Source organism: Apostichopus japonicus, chromosome 10, assembly GCF_037975245.1.
Source record: "Apostichopus japonicus isolate 1M-3 chromosome 10, ASM3797524v1, whole genome shotgun sequence".
NCBI classification, from domain to species: Eukaryota; Metazoa; Echinodermata; class Holothuroidea; order Aspidochirotida; family Stichopodidae; genus Apostichopus; species Apostichopus japonicus.
Genome location: NC_092570.1, coordinates 13,214,806 through 13,234,785, shown reverse-complemented (window position 1 = coordinate 13,234,785; position 19,980 = coordinate 13,214,806). Strand labels below are relative to the sequence as shown.

General features: G+C 36.8%; 1 long non-coding RNA gene across 1 annotated transcript; it reads right to left on the bottom strand.

Moving 5' to 3' along the window:
* Positions 1 to 5,448: 5,448 nt before the first annotated feature.
* On the bottom strand, positions 5,449 to 7,233 carry LOC139974867 (uncharacterized). Its single transcript, XR_011795580.1, has 2 exons — positions 6,923 to 7,233; positions 5,449 to 5,632 (listed from the first exon to the last, which is right to left on the bottom strand). It is a non-coding gene; the product is annotated as an uncharacterized lncRNA (long non-coding RNA).
* Positions 7,234 to 19,980: the final 12,747 nt, after the last annotated feature.

Below are 19,980 nucleotides of genomic sequence, written 5' to 3'. Positions count from 1 at the left end.
TTTTTACGATCAGAGCCGAATTTGAACATTTTCTTTATCGTGTGTCCATCTGATGTCAACTTCGGGACAGTGTGACGCCAGCATAACAAATGGATAAATCGCTTAAAATCCTTAGGCCCTATTCAGTGTGAGGGGTATTTTCTTGTAGTGCGCACTACAAGATTGGCATTGCTTGCCAAGTGAACGATACCTACATGACTAAAGTTTAATATAGTCTCTATTTTTCTAAATTTGGAACCCGTGTGGCCGACATAGTTACCCTTGTCACATATTTTACAGCATAACAATTACACAACATTAGAGTTGTCACAATAACCCCATGAATGGACTGGATACGTACCCAGAGGCGTGCACAGGTGTTTGAGGTGTTGGGCGTTGGGGGAGGGGGTGGAATTCAGAATTCCGCCGTCTGATTAAGGTAGAGGGGCTGAATTTTTGTCGAAGGGCAAGAGGCAAATGACAGATTTTACAAAGGAGGTGCTGCCATGGGGTTATAGAAGCCGACCCCTCTGTAGGGGTCTTGCTCCAGCAAAAAATAAAAAGGGAACGTCAGATGGTGCATCCTGAGGAACTAGGTTACATCCGTAGTAGAGTTCAATTTAGAGACATTTCCATAATGACGTTTTGTTGAAATCACTCTTTCAAAGACCTATATCCTGTACAATACTGGTTATGGTACATATTTTTCTAGCCTGCGAGCGAAATGAAATGGAAGCTTGAAATAGTTAAATATATATACAAAAAACAGATAAAAATATGAGAACGCTACGATTTGTAAAAACAAAAACAATCCCGGTCTTGGTACGCTTAAGGAGTTTTGCATACAACAATTTATGAAATACTAGGCTATCGGAAGACGGAAAGAGTAGAGTTGTGTGGTTGTAGTTTCAGAAGGCGAAGTCCATGGATATTTCCGCCATAAAAACTACAAATTTAATATGTAAAGTTCAGAATACTAAAACAGAAAAGAAGGAAAAAAGATGAAAAAAGAAAGACAAAGAAATAATGCAAACGAGAGAACAAACATTCCATCAAACTTGAGATTCGTCAAACTCTTTTGGTGTAAAATCCATCTTTTTGATCCCGATTTGACTTTCCTGAGAGTGCAGGTGCTCTCTGACAAATAAACAATCTAAATAGAAGGATTTCTCCATATGGGTTTAATACTAGACCTTTCAGATTTGACACTAATATGCATGTTTGGTCAAATAACCACTAATCTTAATAGAATGGTTTCTCCATATGGACTTAATATTAGACCTTTGAGATTTGACACTAATATGCATGTTTGGTCAAGCACTTCGAAAGTTGTCTTTGAAGAGAAAACGTTCATTTTGCGTCGATACCTCCAACATGAATATTTACATATGCTTTGTATTTCTTGTCTGTGCATTGTCTGTTGTTGCATCCAAAAAATGGAACTTGAAAAGCAAGAATTCGACGAAGTAAGTGATTAGTGTCTAGACAATAACAGTAGAGGAGTAAGTGTGGGAGTGAGAGGGGGACGTCGGGGGGGGGGGTGGTGGTGAAAGGATAACAGCTTGTCCGTGCATGGTAACTTAAAAGCATTATAGAGGAAAACGTATCATCAGTTAGTCGAGTTTCCAATTATGACGTGTCTCATTTTACGTTTTGGTCGTGGTTGCGATTATCAAACTAAGATCAAAATCTATCAAATAATTACAAAAACACTGTTTTTTCTTCAATTATGTAGTTGTTTTTAAATGTTACATCTCATAATCAAGTAAATCAGAAAGAATAAAATATGGAAATTGCTTGAATCCACGCTCAAATTTCGAACCTTACATACTTTACAGGGAAGCTATGTATTGCCTTTGATTTGTTTTGTAAAAATCATGAACTCTGCCAATAACCGTTAATTTTCTTTGACTAGACTGTTCTTATAGTTGCATTTTTTTCGTTAAAATTAAATGTTAGCATGAATGATAAGCAGTTGAAAAATTACCACGAGTAAAATAATTTCGGATCTCACCGTCGTTGAAATTATTGGTTTATACATGTTAGTACAAAACGTGTCCACGCCCTCTATTGTGCGACATGGTATCCTGCGTTAACATGTAAATTGAATTATATTAAAATTGTACAATTGTACAATGTCGTTTGCCTCCATTGCATTAACATAAAGTGTGTTCAAAGTATCTCATTCGAGATCCGGCTTTAGGAATCACAAAGGATTTCGAGTTGGTTAGCATCATGTTTGATCTCTAAAGTAAGGCAAAATATGTCACCAAAAACAGAACTAGTATTGTTCGATACAGGTGACAAACGCTTACAGTGGAATCACGACCTTCCTAACCGGCTTCGAACCTCTGGACATACAATCAGCGTTCATAGCCTAGTGGTTAGGGTGTCCGCGTACAGAAGGCCGGTGGTTCGAATCCCGGTGGAGGCTGAAAGTTTTTTCACTGTTCTTGATTTTCCAACTCATTACGATTTTTCATTTATCTATATTCATTTGCCTTTGTCGTTTACCTCCATTGCATTAACATAAAGTCTGTTAAAAGTATCTCTTTCGAGATCCGGCTTTAGGAATCACAAATGATTTCGAGTTGGTTAGCATCATGTTTGATCTTTAGAGTAAGGCAAAATATGTCACCAAAAACAGAACTGGTATTGTTCGATACAGGTGACAAACGCCTACAGTGGAATTACGACCTTCCTTACCGGTTTCGAACCTCTGGACATACAATCAGCGTCCATAGCCTAGTGGTTAGGGTGTCCGCGTACAGAGCGGAAGGCCCCGGTTCGAATCCCGGTGGGGGCTGGAAGTTTTTTTCACTGTTCTTGATTCAACTCAATTATTTATATATATATATATATATATATATATATATATATATATATATATATATATATATATATATATATATATATATATATATATATTATATATATATATATATATATATATATATATATATATATATATATATATATATATATAACAAAATATAAATAACTAGATTATTATTTCTTCCTCATAGCGTCAATATGACTACGCAGATTACAACTTTTGGAGACAATATCTGCGATTATATGGCGGTGGCGCAGGAAGAGGGGGAGGAGGAGGTGGAGGCGGCGGCGGTGATGGTGGTGGAGGAGGTGGCGGTGGAGGAGAAGGCGGAGGCGGCGGAGGCGGCGGATGTGGCAGAGGCGACGGAGGGGGAGGAGTTAACGGAGAGGGCGGTAATAACGGACGCGATGGAGGTCGTTCTGGAAGAGGTGGACGTGGTGAAGGAGGCAGACCAGGCACAGATGTAGGACGTAAGACGATGTATGAACATCCTGGATGAACTACTTCACAGAGTAATATACGTGCTGCCTTACTGAAGCAGACATATAAAAGGCACGCAATGCTATAAAAACACTGTACCGAAATAAACGGTAGAACGAGCTTACCCGGAAATCTGGTTATAATAGCTATGCGGTTCAGATGAAATTTTCCTGTAATTGGTCACACGTGAATTTGAAATTGTTTAATTACCTTGGCTGCCCTCTTTCCTTACGTGTCACTTATATGATTCCTTAAATGCACTCATCTCACTGTGATATGGAGTGCATTATCTTCTTCATAAAACTCGAAACAATAACGACAACAGAATAAAAACTCAAGAATAAAACTAGTAGCGTGGATTTGATTCAGGATTTTCAATTGGAAAATTTTCATTGATATCGTTTTAATCACTCTAAGTTATAAACCATCTAGTTATCAAAACTGTTATTTCTCATAAACATGCACATATAAATCGTACGTATATATATATATATATATATATATATATATATATATATATATATATATATATATATATATATATATATATATATATATATATATATTACAATAACATGACATTCAGGACAGTTAATGTAGCAGTATCTTCGTATACGAAAAAACGCGTTCATATAATATGGCGCAGTCTACTTCAAATGAGTGCAACTCACTATAGGATGATCATACACGAGAAACCAGTACTATACCCCCCCCCCCACCTTCGAAAAGCAAGCAGTTGATGTTTATTCCTAGACAGTTTCTTTCCCCCTCTTTGCATTCTTATCATAAAATTCTTCTTCTTTCTCACCCCCCCCCTCCCCCCCCCAAATAAACTGAAACAATACTGTAGAACAGAGAAACGGAATCGCGCAATACATTGCTCATTACTGGAATCACTCACTAATTTAACTCATTGTTCCCTTGTATGCACTACAATGCACCCTTGCTTGGTGTACTATACCGTGGTTCGAGTTATTTTATCTGGTAGGGTGTTTTATACTAAACTATTATAGTTAAAACTACCCAAGGGAAATTTACACTGTCACGCCGGCGACACGAAATAAAGGATGGCGCTATTTCGTAATAGCTTTATGGATATACTGACTTCCCTTTTCTGATTATCACAGCAGTCTAGAATTTTCGCTCTGAGATTGAAGGTCACGTCGTTTCTGAAAGCAAATTATGCTTATTTAAGTTAGCTAATATTACGACTCGGATGATCTGGCTGATCCATTCCCCCGACTGACGATTGGACTTGGGGAACACCACCCCACCCCCACCAACACACCACCCCACCCCGCACCCTCTTTGTATGCACGCCACCGTTATAAAAGTGTTCGCAGAATTACAGATATCTGAATACTGAAGTATCCTCATGTCAAGTGAAAGCTTAACTGTCATATAAATTAGTATAAATTTCCACTCCTCAGAGCATTGCTTTGCTGGATTAATCTAATAAAATCCTATATCATAAGAAAAATTTCGTCTAAGTTTCATCAAACTTGGAACGATAAACGGTAACATACGACATTAAAATCCATACGCATTCTTTTCATCAATATCAACAGGTTCTTTTTGTGTCTGATCTTGAAAATGCGGGTAGCCGTCAGATACTATTTTAATGCTCGTATGAAATGAAAACCTGAAAGAAATATGAGGAAATGAAAGAACGGTTTTTTTTTTTCATCCACAACCCTGGAAGAAAGGATATCGAAAGACGGTAAGGGTAGAGGGCGCATTATAGATGATATTTCCGCCATAACCACTACAATTTTCGTATGTAAAGTTAACTGTTTTCATTGTTCTATTAGTTTTGTGCAAGAATCTTATCGCGGTTTTTCGAGAATAAAAAAACAGAATAAAAAAAAGAAAGAGCGACGAAGAAACAGAAAACCTTAAAGAACGAACCTTTCCCCAAACTTGAGATTCGTCAAACTATTTTGGTGTAAAGTTCACCTCTTCGATCCCGATATGACTTTCTTTGACATAAGTGATGAGTTTGCAGCGGATGGGGGAGGGGCTGGAAGGGTGACAGGTGGGACGGGGTGACGGGTGTAGGTGTGAGGTAGGAATAGGAAAGGGGTTGTGTATGAAATTTGATTTTCCCAGAGTTTGAGCCAATGAAGTTACAATGAATGATTTCAGTCACTGCATTTATGGTTATTGTTTTACTTTAATTAGCATTGCTATCGTTTGGAAAGTAAATGATAACAAGTTAACAAAACAGATTATCCCATCACCAGTTTACAGCTGTATGCTAAACGACTAATCCATTCAACAGTCTCTCAGATAAGGTCTACAGCGTTATGTTTCTGTTCAGTCCACCAAAAGTTAGTCCTGCAATTAAAAAAATTATATATATATTCATAAGTTATGATTAATGCAAACTTATCGAGAAAAAAAATGCGACGAATTAAGAGAAATTAAAGTTCATGCACTGCATTTATATCATGGTACGCTTTTATTGTTCATACGTTAATTAGCCATGCGTAGTCCCAGTAACCAGCTAAACCGGGAATCTGTAATCCAAAATTCTCTGTACCGCGGTGTATATATTTCAAACATCACGATTTAATTGGTTAAATATAAAGAAATATTTAACTGAGCTGAAATCTCAGCTCTACTCTGGATTAAAGGCAGACAGTAGAATATATAAATAGATGGCGTTTGCTCTTAATCTAAGATATAACCTTGTAAATATTTCCTGCAATTATTACGACACAGAAACATTGGAATATAAGACAAGTGAATAACAATCGAAACATTTGCTTGATTTAAAGTTAAATGTAAACGTACAGAACCATTGTTTTAATTAATATCTTTAATAAAATGTTTGTACATTTCTCACAATATACAGGCGGAGAGCACTATACATATTTCATTATTCGTTATTTTCCTCACCACGTATAGACGTCTTCAACTTTCATAACTATTTTACTTGTTAATATTCCGTCTTTTAAGATATCATTTACATTGAGCATAATACTATATAAACTCTTTCCCTTAAGTCACTTAAAGTTGAAAATGTTGGATTTATTATGTAGTTTCTAACTTCGCGTATTCCATAACTTTGCATACCGGCCCTAATTTTTCTTATGTGTATTCGATTCACACTGATGTTGTTAGTTCAAAATATCGATTTGTAACTACGACTCCGCCATTTTGTGAACCCCGTAACTTTTAGCTAAGACGGGCAACACCGCTTGAGACTGAACGAGTTTCGTGTTTTTGCATATAGGCCTAGGCACTTAGGTCTATGCTGTAAACGTTGCGCAAGTATTTAAACTGTTACCGAACCTTATGATAATCCCAGTAACAGGTTGTATGGTAATTACTTGAACGCGCATGCGCCCTATTAGGGCAAATAAGTCCTGCATGAATTTTAACAATGTTGGCTACTGTAGTATATAATTATAGAAGCGGAATTTTAAGCAAACATCCGAGAAATTTCCAGTTACGCTAAAAGATATAAATTATAACAAATGTGACGCTAAATCAAAAATACTGTTAGTGTCGTCACCCATTAAAACACCATTTTTGGCTTATAACATCTCAAACATCGCCTACTAGACCATCTTATATAACACTTTTCATTCAATGTTACAGATACATATCATAAACACTTACTGTTTCAGCATTCTCTTCACGTCGTTGGATCGATCTACGATGCCGATGATCATGATCATGATCATGGGTGCAATCATCAGGGCAGGATGGGGGTGGATGTCCTAACACACCCTTGAGGCGTATTGCGTCAGTGGTCAAAACTAGGGACATCACCAGACAGCTCAACAACAAGATGGACAGCAACTTCATTTTACAAGTTTTCGCAAAATGTCTCAGCATATGCAGAAGATTATGCAATGTTGCCTTTGTCAAACTGGTCAGCAATTCAAAATCTATCGACCTCGTTAGCAAATCTCTCAGGGATAAGTGATACACGCATAGCACATCCCACAACCTTTTATCAGATAACTACATTGATATGAGCTCTTTTTTTTTTGATTATATAAAGGTGCAGGTGGTGGAAAATGCATTCTTCTTCATCTTATGTTTCTCGATTTTGTTGGACGAGACACCCTAGAAAACCAGATATCCATTTCACTTAGATTATAATATGTTGCAATATGTAATTCGACAACTGCCCGGAACTGGCTTTAATACGGGTCGCATTTGTACTTGCGGTGGAGGAAATTAACCAGAATATAATGGTGAAGAGCAATAAGTATGAGACCGTGAAATTATCATAATCTACGAGTGCTCGACCCTCTTGAGAACTAATGTATGACGTAAGCAATGAGCATTACTATCAATCATGATGCTATCCAACCCGAACGTTATTTGTGAAGTCTGAACTCGGAAGAGATACTATTAACTCCGTGAAATGAATATATATACATTTATGTATAAATATATATATATAAATATATATATATATATATATATATATATATATATATAGTTGGTTGGTTGGCGTCTATCTTGGCGCAGAGTGCTCTATGTCCAGTGGACAGAGCGGAATATATGTTGATACTAGTTGAGACTAGTGGAACACTAGTAGTTGTAACTCGGAGTTTCACGCGTTATAGCGATCGTCAGACAACTGGTGGCTTCAATGATATGATATGATATACCTCGTATTATGCTTCCACCCGAAGGTGCTTCAGCAGACTAAGGAAATCCTTAGTCGGAAATTATTGAGGCTCCAAGTTTTTGTGCGTGGAAGGACACCGGCGAATCTCGCCTTCTCTTTTCGAATAGTGCCCTGAAGTAACGAGGCAGGGGTGTGTAGTCCTGCTCCCGGGACCGCAATTTAACGTCCCCTCCGAAGGACGTGAGTACCGCTTTCCACGTGTAGCCACTTTCCTACCACGAGAAAGGAGCGGGGTGAAAATTGGTGTCAGTGTCGACACCGAGGTTTGAACCAGGGACCTCAGGTACTGCAGACGTGCACTCTCCCGTTCTGCCACCTCACCGCTCTGTGGCTTCAAGTTATGCTCCATGAATATATAGGATCCTCGTCGGGGTTACCGGGGATTATAGGGTTGTTGGTGTATTGTTCTGCCGAACACCGAAGAAAGTCTTACAAACCCACCAACAGAACGGACGCAAAAGAGAATACACCGGCAGTACAATACACCAACAACCCTATAATCCCCGGTAACCCCGACGAGGATCCTATATATTCATGGAGCATAACTTGAAGCCACCAGTTGTCTGACGATCGCTATAACGCGTGAAACTCCGAGTTACAACTACTAGTGTTTCACTAGTCTCAACTAGTATCAACATATATATATATATATATATATATATATATATATATATATATATATATATATATATATATATATATATATATATATGAAAATCGTAATGAGTTGGAAAATCAAGAACAGTGAAAAAACTTTCAGCCTCCACCGGGATTCGAACCACGGGCCTCCCGCTCTGTACGCGGACACCCTAACCACTAGGCTATGGACGCTGATTGTATCTCCAGAGGTGCGAAACCGGTAAGGAAGATCGTAATTCCACTGTAGGCGTTTGTCACCTATATCGAACAATACTAGTTCTGTTTTTGGTGACATATTTTGCCCTACTCTAGAGATCAAACATGATGCTATCCAACTCGAAAATCATTTGTGATTCCTAAAGCCGGATCTCGAAAGAGATACTTTGAACAGACAGTATATATATATATATATATATATATATATATATATATATATATATATATATATATATATATATATATATATATATATATATATATATATATAATGTTCCGCGAAAGCTCGATGAATTATAAAATTTGATAACTGTATACAACACAGATGATATAATATGAGAACACATATTTGTTTAACGAATAGTGGTTACCTCTGACACGCATGTGTCCTTCTTAAGCAAAGTGAACAAGAAAATAACAAACGAAGAACGTACTCAGAACTAGAAGGAACAACAACATTGTAAACAGAACAAGAGAAGTCAATATCCCAGAGATCCATTATCCCTAACAAATGTATAATCGCTTAAAATCCTTGGGCCCTATTCAGTGTAAGGGATATTTATTGTAGTGCGCGTGCGCGCTACAAGATTGGCATTGCTTGCCAAGTGAACGATACATACATGACTAAAGTTTAATATAGTCTCTGTTTTTCTAAATTTGGAACTCGTCTGGCCGACATAGTTACCCTTGTCACATATATTACAGCATAACAATTACACAACATTAGAGTTGACACAATTACCCCATTAATGGACTGGATAATTACCCAGTGGAGTGCACATGTTTTGGGTGTTTGTGGTGTTTGGTGTTGAAGGGGTGGGGGGGGGGTATTCCGAATTCCCCTGTCTGATTAAGGTAGAGGGCTGAACTTTTGTCGAAGGGCCAGAGGCGAATAAAAGATTTAACAAAGGAGGTGCACCTCCTTTGCAGCATGCTGCCATGGGGTTATTGAAAAAAATCCCGGTCTTGGAAGGAATAGGAGTTTTGCATACAACATTTCATGAAATACTAGGCTATCGAAAGACGGAAAGAGTAGAGTTGTATGGTTGTAGCTTCAGAAGGTGAAGTCGATGGATATTTCCGCCATAAAAACTACAATTTTAATATGTAAAGTTCAGAATACCAAAAAAGAAAGAACCAAAAAAAAAAGGAAAGAAAAGGAAGACGAATAAATAATGTAGCTGAAAGAACAAACTTTTCCTCAAACGAAAGATGGCTAAGGTAGAAGGCGAAATATAGATGATATTTCCGCCATAACCATTACAATTTTCGTATGTAAAGTTAACTATTTGCATGGATCTATCAGTGTGTATATATTAGTTTTATTAGTGTAAGATATCCTATCTCGGTTTTTTGAGAATCAAGAAAAGAAAAAAAACAAAGAAAGAACGACGAAGAAACAAAAAATCCTCGAAAGAACCTCAAACTTGAGATTCGTCAAACCATGTTGGTGTACAATCCACATTTACGATCTCGATTTGACTTTCCTTGACATGTGTGATGAGTGTGCAGCGGATGAAGGGGGGGGGGGCAGGTGGGTTGAGGCGACGGTTGTAGAGGTGGGTTGGGAGTTATAGTAAGAGTTGTGTACCATCTGGTTTCTCCACAGTGTAAGGCAATGAAGAAGTTAACATATTAAATGATTGCAGCCACTGCATTTATTATTCGTATTTACTTTTATCAACATTGCTTACGGAATGCCATATGTTTCAAAAATGTCCAAAACAATATAAGCATGTCCAAAATAATATAAGCATGTCCAAATTTATATAAACATGTCGAAACTAATATGAGTATGTCCAAAAATAATAAGAGCATGTCCAAAATAATATGAGAGTGTCGAAAGACTATATGAGCATGTCCAAAACATTAAAAGAGTGTCGGAAAATAATACAAGAGGTACAAATATAACTGCTTAATTCAATTTTGTATTGAACATTTTGGCGTTTTAAGTTACGCCATATGTTGCAAAATATCCAAAATAATATGAGCATGTCCAAATTTATATAGACATGTCCAAACTAATATGAGCATGTCCAAAATAATATGCGCATATCCAAACACATATAAGTATGTCCAAATATAATATGAGCACGCCCAAAATAATATGAGAGTGTCGAAAAATAATAGAAAAATCTCGAGTGTAACTGCTAACTTCAACTTTGTTGTGAACATTTTGGCGTTTGAAGTCACGCCATGTGTTCCAAATATCGAACTTTTATATTGGTATGTCGAAAAAAAAAATTCAGCTAACAATACCTTCTTTGGAGTTAATATGTATCAACTGACACAATATTTATCATTGCGACATTATAATATTAAACAGTCTTCTGTTTTTGTGACGCAAATAATTCAAAATATGTAAAAACAAGACCATCACCTAACATTTTTCCTTTTCAGATCCCTTCGTAATGTGAGTGGTTTCGCCCTGCCTAGAGGTGCTGAGATTATTCATATATTGATGCGAAAGGCAAAGAAGTTCACGTGCGAAAGTACGTACAACATGCACATGCGCTAACAACGTTCTAACAAGTACAGTAGTTATCACACATGCGTACGTTGACAGTGAAAATGAACTACTATACTGTGTAACCTTTTTAACGGAGAATTGTGACACTTAATCACGGTTACCAGGCGAAGTAGCCTAGTAGGACACTAGCCCAGAATTAAAAAACAGTAAGCCTAGGTTAGGGTATTCAACGTTTAATCTTCACTCTCACCTTCTAACTAAATTTCAAGATGGAAACGTGGAAAGAACCCGCCAACTACATATTATTGATTAAACCGCGTGGAGTGTTGGACACAGTGGTTCTTCGTATTAAACTCACTGATAGTTACAGCACCTTGGGGCCCGTTTGACCACTTGCGCTACGAAACAACTCAACTAATATTTCCTCGAAAATAAAATCGTTCTTGATCGAAATATCATTAAAATATAAACACACACACACTAATACGGTAATGGATGAACTGTATATCGTCTTACGTTACGCTGGATATGGTGTATTTGTTTTCAGCATACCAAAATAAAAAGTTTGATATTTGGAACATATGGCGTAAATTCAAACGCCTGACTGTTCATTACAACGTTGAATCGAGCAGTTACGCTCGAGACTTTTGTATTATTTTTCGACACTTATTTTATATTTTGGACATACTCATATAGTCTTTCGACACTCTTATATTATTTTGGACATGCTCTTATTATTTTTGGACATACTCATATTGGTTTCGACATGTTTATATAAATTTGGACATGTTTATATTTTTTTGGATATTTTGCAACAGATGGCGTGAATTCAAATGCCAAAATGTTCACTATAAAGTTGAAGTTAGCAGTATCATTCGACATGTTCATATAATTTTTCGACACTCTCATATTATTTTGGGCATGCTCATATTATTTTTGGACATACTTATATTAGTTTCGATATGTTTATATAAATTTGGACATGCTTATATTTTTTTGGACATGCTTATATTTTTCTGGACATGCTTATATTATTTTGGACATGCTTATATAGTTTTGGACATTTTTGATACATATGGCATTCCGTAATTGCTGTCATTTGAAATTCAATTGACAACAATTAACAAAACATAATCCCCATCACCAGTTTATAGCTGTAGGCTAAACGACTGATCCAATTAACAGTCACTCAGACGTGGCTTTCGACATTATGGATCAGTTCGGTCCACTGCAAAAGTTAGTGCTGGAATTAAAAAGAAAATAGAAGAATATATGACTAATGGAAACCTTTAGAAACAAAAGAGAAATGACTCACTGCATTTTAACAACACGCAGTATGAAATACAAACCAGAGCAGAGTAGGCAAAAATAGAAGTTAGACAAATTGGCAATCTGAATGTAAACCGCTGTATAGGTATACGTGTAGCTAAATCATTTGATTTAAAACGCAGGTAGTTTATGAAAGTAATTTGATAAAAGAGAAGTTTGATCTTGGTAGGAACTTTAATTTTGTTCACACGGAAACTGAAGAAATGAAGATATTACAAGCGAACTATTTAACTGCTAGGTTGCTCCCAAATTACTAATAGGTAAATGATAAGACAACGGACAAGTGGGTCAAGACCACGTGACTGCATTGAGTAATCATCAGATATGATACAACATTGTGTAAAACTAAGTTGGCCTGACGTTTCGATCCTAGCAGGATCTTCTTCAAAGGCTAAATGACAAGTAACAGTAACAGAAGGGACAAACACACGAACAGAATACAGACAGGTTAATGAGCATGGTTAACACAAAGAGATAGATGTAAGGGGATTAGTAGACAAGTGATGGAGAAAAAAACTGAAAGAAACCAACCAGGGACTCGAGGAGAGGTAGGAGATAAACAGTGGCGGGACAAAGAGAGGATTAAGGGAAAGGGGTAGGGAATAAACTGGAGAAGGACAAAGACAGAAAGGAACACTAGAAAAATACTCAACATTCAAAGAACACTCAAGAAAGGAAAATGATAACTCATAGGCAACGCATCTGGGGTTTAAGGTCAAAGTGCAAGGAAACTTGTATGGTAACTAATATACATGACGTAACACATAATTTGAGTGACGGAGTGAGTGAATGATTTTGTGCATGTTTTTGTTTGTATACATGTACTTTACGTTTACTGATATGGTTCATGAACACCCTCTACCCCTGCTCGTAAGGTTTATATAGTCTTTCACATTTATTCACTGAATACTGCAACTGTAGTAGTTTTTCATTTTTTTTTTATCAAGTTAGAAGTAACTATACAAACCGTAAAAATCGACATTGGTAGGCTATATTAGTTATCAGTGAACTAACAATGTGAAACTATAACTTTTATGTGTCTCTTTAAATATACCAAGCATCATCGATTTCTTTGTTAAATACGTAAAAAACATATGAACTAATTTGAAATCCCATCTAGACTCAGATTGAGAAGTAGGCGATGAAATGTGATCTAAAAAATAACATATTAAATATTTCCTGAATTGGTCAAGTCTTAAATGAAAATAACAATTGTGGGCAAGAATCGCAAATTTCGAGATTCTTTAAATGTATAAGTGATCTTAACAAAGAAAGTTATGCTTAAGCAAAAACGGGTAGCATCGCTATGCAATCTAGCTAGGACACACTATTTTGTTGCATATATAGGGTCTTAAAGGCCGGTTAAACTTTCCGTAACATCGAGCATGTGTTAAAACGGTTATCGTTTACTTTATGTTTCCAGTCAAATTATGTTATATATCATTATAGTTTATGCTAATTGGGTCGAAGTATGCGCCGTGGTAAGGAAAATTTGTACGTTTATTCGAAAAGGGATATCGAGGGAAGACTTTTAGAGCGGAATATTAGCAGACTTTCAGGACATGCAGTCCAATACGTTACGTTAAAGGATAAAACTATTACAAAATAGGAGACTGTTATCGTAATTCATTTAAAACATACTTTTTGTTTTAATATCGTAAAGTTAACGTTCGCTGCGCCTTTCATTCAGTCTTAGATATACGCATTGATACTATAGAAAGTTACTGCGTCAGCATTTTTTTATGTCGTTGGGAGAGCTTGCCTCGGAGAGACAAACTACGTTTTTTTTTCTGGGTAAGGGTGTCTCTGCACCCCTCTATTGTGTGGCGGACATGGATGACGTGCGTCAGTCGTCGCCACCAGTGACAACACGAGAAAGCTCAACATTAAGACGTACACCAGCTTCATCTTTATAGAAGAATTGATTCGATTAAATTCTCAGTATAGCTTGATTGTAGATTGTTGTCGAATTTGTCTACAAACCAAAACGTGAATCGTCCTAACATAGGAAAAGCTGTTAATAGATAGATGGTAAAGTTATCTTACTCCATAACGATTCATCCGATCCATTGATGAGGGTGTTTTTGTTTTTCTAATGTACAGTTTGAAGGTGTTAGTTAAACGTTCTTCATCTCATGTTTCTGTTTTTTTTTGTTGATATCGACACCTCATTGAGACCCGATATCCAGTTCATTCCGGTCACAATCGATTGCAATATGTAATTCGACAACTGCCAAACGATCATCACGTGCCTGAAAAAAAACGGGTCACATTTGTATTGGCCGATGGAGGATAATATCCTTTTCGCGAAGGAGGACGAATAACTTTGAAAGTTATAGGTCTGCACCCAGATGTTACATATGACATGGAACTTAACTTATGTAATAATTAACACTTGACACTAACTAAACATATCAAGGATGGTGTGGCTGCCAGAAGTAGCGAACTGCATATGCCCCACTCTCGTAGACATGACATGTGCTCGTGTTATTGAACATATATGTTTCAATGGATCTTATTTAGGTTTTTTTTCCCATTTTTTTCAAGCGGGTTGTCACAAAATGCTTGAAAAACTAAATAAAATCCAGTCTTAAACATATATTTCTATTTTGTTTCCGTTTTTAACTGTTCCCAGTTTAATCAAGTGTTGCTTCTGGAATTTTTTTTTTTTTTTTAAGGATTATTGTAACCTAAAAAATTGAGAAATATAGCACCATTTGGCATCTAGGCATTCCTTAACTTCAAAAAAAGCTTTAAGGGTAGAGGAGGGCTTTTAACCCAAGATATTCCTATTAGACTACTTATGAAATTCTGGTCTAGAAAAACCTCATTTTATCCCATTTGTGTGTAAATGTAACTTATGGTATTTTTCCTTAAAAAATGGATCCCCCCAGAGAGAACCCCCTATTCGGGGGGGGGGGTGCGGTCAGGATTTGGGCTTTTTACCCATTGCAAGATATTCTTATTTCTTATGAAATTTTGGTCTAGAAAATGACATGAGATAAATCCTCCTTCCAGGTGACACCTAGCTCATTCATAGCCTGGTCTAATAAGTAATATATTAGGATAAGTCACCAGACCAAATTTGGAGTAAATTAATTTATTGAACGAATAAGAATGGACTTTTCTTGAGAACTTTAAGTTAACTGAGATTGTGTAATTTTTTTATATTCACCAATGGTACTTATCTACCGTACTTTATTCAACCGTTGAATGGTTGTTTTCTTCAAAACCGTGCAAAATAACATTATCTTGCAGGCTATTGTATTTGTCAGTTGGTTTCTATAACAATTAGGTCATCTCCTTTTCCAACAGAATTCTCCTCGAAGGCCAACAACCAGACACACGCACATACCGTTCATTAACCCCTGGCACTGTGCCAACTTGCTTAGCTGGCAGACATGTTCTAACCGGTGTTAAAGGGATGGAATGCTTATGATATTCTCATTTTTTTTTAAATTCATGATGGTTAGGCTTTCATCCACACCCTCGTTAGGAAATATCCATAGGAAATATTCTTGTTTCTAAGGATATATGCGTATATGGAAGTGTGTTTTAGTTTTGTTGATGTGAAAAAAATGCACTTTCCGTAGGATATATCTTTATATTTAAGCCTAACTGTGATATTAAGGTGCCTTGTGACCAATCATCACATTAACAGTTTAATGACATGCGAGACAAATTGCTGCCTCTATCACACTTAGCCAATCAGAGCGCTTCTGTAGTATGCGCCCGATCCATTCTTTTGGTACTTTTTAAGAAAAAGTCGCCCAGGAAAGAACCTGGGCACGAAAACCAAACTACCAAACGACTGATCCGCTCTCAGTCCCAGTCCCCTTGCATCGGGATCCATATTCTTTTGGGGGGTTAACTTGTTGTGTGAGTTTTTGAATTGTTCTCTTGAGCAGGACAGGGTGAGATCGGGTCTAATTAAGGACTCTCGTCTTCATGCCGCGTTGGACATATCTTATCTGTTTATTTCATGTATTAAAATTATTCATCCCTCCGATTAATCCTCCAAAAGTCATCTGTATTTACTGCTTCTATCCGTGAACTGTGTTTGAACGTCCTGACTTCAATTCGACCGTTAGAGAGAGAGGGGACGCCGTTGGGCCTACGTGTGAGAGACAGAGCCTTTCAAGCAAACCATCCTCCCATTCCCAGGGATTCTGTTTTTACAGTTAGAAAAAATATCCTTGTCTTACGTAAAGGTTAGAGCTACAAAACAAACACAGCGTAATATAATAAAAAACTAAGAAAGAATAAATCAATTTAAAACTTGGCAAAATGCTAACATTTATACAAAGTATTAATTTCTGCCCTAGTTGAATTGGTGTGTGTTGAGTACTGTTGCTCTCTGTCATGACGGGGGTGTACACGGACATCTATTTCTTCAGTAAGACACACATTTGGCTTAGCTCGAGTCACTGAACTTAGAATAATGATTGTTATTGGCTCCAGGACGACTAGTGCTCAGTTATGTTTTACATTGACTTGAATCTGGGGATACGAGAACCATTTCCGTTAAGAGATCCCTTTGATGGGGTACTTTATGAGAGTAATGAAGACACAAATGAGGGTACATTGAGCCCAAATAGCTGATCGATATAAGATACCTAAGAAACTTAATCAGGTTTAGTCTAATTACATTTAGTTGTAGTCAGCAAGGTTTGAATTAAAGGGATCAATTTATTGAAACACATGGTAATAGATGATTACAGTCTCATCATATATCACCACGTGAACAAGGAAGATGTACCTGTTTAGAACTTTAAAGGGTGTGAAGACTCGCGCACAAAGAAACATCTGATGCCGGTATTCTGACCTAGTTTCGAATGAGGTGTAAAAGAAGTGCTAGACACCACCATCAATCACAGAAAATACACACACAGCTTGCTACCGTCGGTAATTATACACTAGTGCACAGCCAGTACATGCAGATACGGTCAATACCCACAACACAGTGTAAATAGTAGTCATGGACATCTCAGGTTTAGATAAATTATAACATGGTATCACGTTTCATTAATGTCTGCATTTTGTAGCGACACGAACAAAACGTCACTTGCAAGCAACGGAAAGTTAACTTTTTTTTCAGATTGGGGCGAGTCTTCAAAGCCTTTAAAGGACTTGAAGGCTCGCCCCAATCCGCGTGCCGCCCTCGTGATACTTTGTTATCTAATGTCTGGGCCTGAGATGAATATCTATGCTATGTACACAGTATTGTGGGTATTGACCGTAGCTGCATGTATTGACTGTACACTAGTATCTAATTACCGACGGTAGCAAGTTGTGTGTGTATTTTCTGGGATCGATGGTGGTGTCTAACACTTTCTGTTACACCTCATTCAAAACTAGGTCAGATTACCGGCATCAGACGTTTCTTTGTGCGCGAGTCTTCACTCCCTTTAAGGGAGTGAGTTAGATATGATAAGCAACAATTGACAATTCGTTGGCCTGTAGTGCTTGAGACATTATACTTTGAAATTAAACTCGAAGGCTTGTACACGGAAAAAAAACTTAAAATAAGTCTCGCCAAGTGATATGGGTATATCAAAGTACCATGTATCCTGTATCGCCTGAACCATCTCAAGATACAGATATACCGGTAAAGAGATCTCGTCGCAGGTAACAAGATCTAACGTTGTACCATCAAGGTACAGATCAGTACGGAAGCTTAACAGTGCCATCAACATAAGAACAGTTTGCTGCAATAAGTCAACATTTTTCAGTAAATTGTTCAGATGAAAATATAATAATATCTTATCAAAAATCAGAAAAATGTTGGATTGCTCTGTTGATTTTTTCATTGACATCTTATCAAAGTCGTCAATTCAACAATTTTTTGCAAAATGTTCAGTTGTTCACTTAATTCCAAGTGAGTAAGTGAACAATTAAGTAAGTAAGTTGTCAATTAAACATTTTGCCTGATATTTTTCAATTGCTCAATTGGAATGAAGTGAACAATTAAACATTATGTAGACATATGTTGAGTTGACGAGATACGATAATTTGTCAATTAAACATTTTGCAGAAAATTGTTCAATTTCTAAGTAACATTTTTCTGATTTTTGATAAGATATTATCTTGTTTTCTAAAAAATCCACTGAAAAATGTCAACTTATTGGTCAAAGTTTTTCTAATGTTGATGGCACTTTTAAGCTTCCATAGATTAGAGTAGAGCTACAGAGTCAACTCGAGTTAATGAACCATCTTATGACACAGCTAATAATAAATTATGATTGTTTTGTACACGTCTGTCATGATTCCGTACTTACAAGTTTAAAGGTTCCGGTCTTCCACGACTCCATCTTTCGTATTATAGGGAACATATGGCTTAACTTAAAAATGACTTACAACGTTACTAGTTACATTCGATCTATTAGAGTCCTCTTTTTTTCCTGAAAATGAAAGCCGCACAGCGAGCACAGATACAGATTTAACGAGACTTCTTCCATTTGCACAGTTTGCATTGTCAAACGTTGGTGTAACACAATATGACATACTATAGCTCAGTTGGTATTGATAAAATTGGTGCTATTAGACACATGTCAATGAAGTTTGCTATAAGTTTTATATCAAAAATAAATATTGATGTTTATCTATTTCGTTTGTAGTATGTGATTATACTGATAAAGAAAAGTGTCTGGGAGACGATATATTGAAAAACGAATCAAATTCGTTCATAACTTCATGACAAAATATAGAGGTTACATTGTTTAGTTTGATCATTTGCAATGTTTGTTTTACTAATACTTATAGAGTAGTAGAGGCTTGTTTACTGAAAACTGCTTATAGCTAATTGAAATTGTAAACCTGATGAATATGCAAGCACAAAATATTTTACTTCACAGGCCTGCAGTACTTATGTCTCAAGCTATGAGAACGAACGAAACGCAATAATGAAAACTTTGTAAACTATACGTAATAGTTACAGCATTTATGGCTAAAGGTGGGCTCGCTCGTAATTTCCTCGTAAATTATGTCCTTCACACCACCCGATTCAAAAATAATATCAATACTACCCTCTACCGGTTCGAAAACTCCTTGCATGGTGAAATGTCGTACTATAACGCGCTGTGGGTGGTGCATGGGTGACCATTCTGTATACAATACGATATGCGAGTGACAGAAATAGCACCAACTGTGAAGAATTTGCAATGACGTAATAAAGACATCACCAACAGAGGAATGTCAAGTGATAGCATATACCTGTGATATAGTCACAGTTATCCTGTCATTAAATTCATTTAGGATTACTGGAAAGTTGAGAGGAGCCAAATGGAGGAATAACAGGGTTGCACAGCTTACAAATACGTATAGGGCCAATTTCGCAATCCCGCTAAAAATTTGGAGGAAAGAATGAGAAATTCTTGA